Below are 728 nucleotides of genomic sequence, written 5' to 3'. Positions count from 1 at the left end.
CCCCAGCCACACCAGCGGGCACGCTGCTTCGCCACTTCAGACAGAGGAGCTCAGGCATCCTCGGGGCCCCTTCTTTTATAAAGGATATTTTTACTGATTTCAGAGAGGATGGGAGAGGGAGACAGAAACATCCATGATGAGAGAGACTCATCGACCGGCTGCCTCCTGCACGCCCCACACTGGGGATGGAGCCTGCAACCCGGGCCTGTGCCCTGAGCGGGAATGGAACCGTGACCTCCTGGGTCAGAGGTGGACGCTCAGCCCGAGCCGCCGGCCGGGCTGTGTAATTTTGAATGGAATGCGATCACTCGCGTGGAGAGCCCTGTCCAGGCAGTCGCCGTCTCCCGCGCCGACCTATGACCCAGGAGGTCACGGTTCGATTCCCGGTCAGGGCACAGGCCCGGGTTGCGGGCTCGATCCCCATTGTGGGGCGTGCAGGAGGCAGCCGATCCGTGATTCTCTCTCATCATTGATGTTTCTCTATTTTTTTTTTATTTAAAAACGAAAATAAACAACTGGGGAGCCTCCTGGCAGGTCTCGGGGATCCTGGGACCCCCGTGCTGGTGAAGGTGTGAGTCTGAGGCTGCAGGTGTGGGACCAGGAGGCGGCGGCGGGCGCACTCACCTTCCCGAGGCCCCCGGAGCTCGGCCTGCACGCCCCGGCTGCTCAGCGCGCGCTGCGGCTTGGCTCCCGCCGCCTCCTCTCTCTCTTTGTCCTGAAAGAACAAT

The 728-nt window shown here is 61.3% G+C and overlaps 1 long non-coding RNA gene across 2 annotated transcripts in view; it reads right to left on the bottom strand.

Moving 5' to 3' along the window:
• Window positions 1-728, bottom strand: part of LOC102769213 — a 26,537-nt gene that overhangs the window by 1,143 nt on the left and 24,666 nt on the right. For both annotated transcript variants that reach the window (XR_435734.2, XR_001514040.1), the window contains exon 2: window positions 625-715. This is a non-coding gene — a long non-coding RNA (uncharacterized LOC102769213). The remainder of the gene's footprint in view (window positions 1-624; window positions 716-728) is intronic.

Source organism: Myotis davidii, unplaced genomic scaffold (assembly GCF_000327345.1).
Source record: "Myotis davidii unplaced genomic scaffold, ASM32734v1 scaffold181, whole genome shotgun sequence".
Taxonomy (NCBI): Eukaryota; Metazoa; Chordata; class Mammalia; order Chiroptera; family Vespertilionidae; genus Myotis; species Myotis davidii.
Note: the sequence above shows the minus strand (reverse complement) of the source record. Positions and strands in the feature narration are given on the sequence as shown.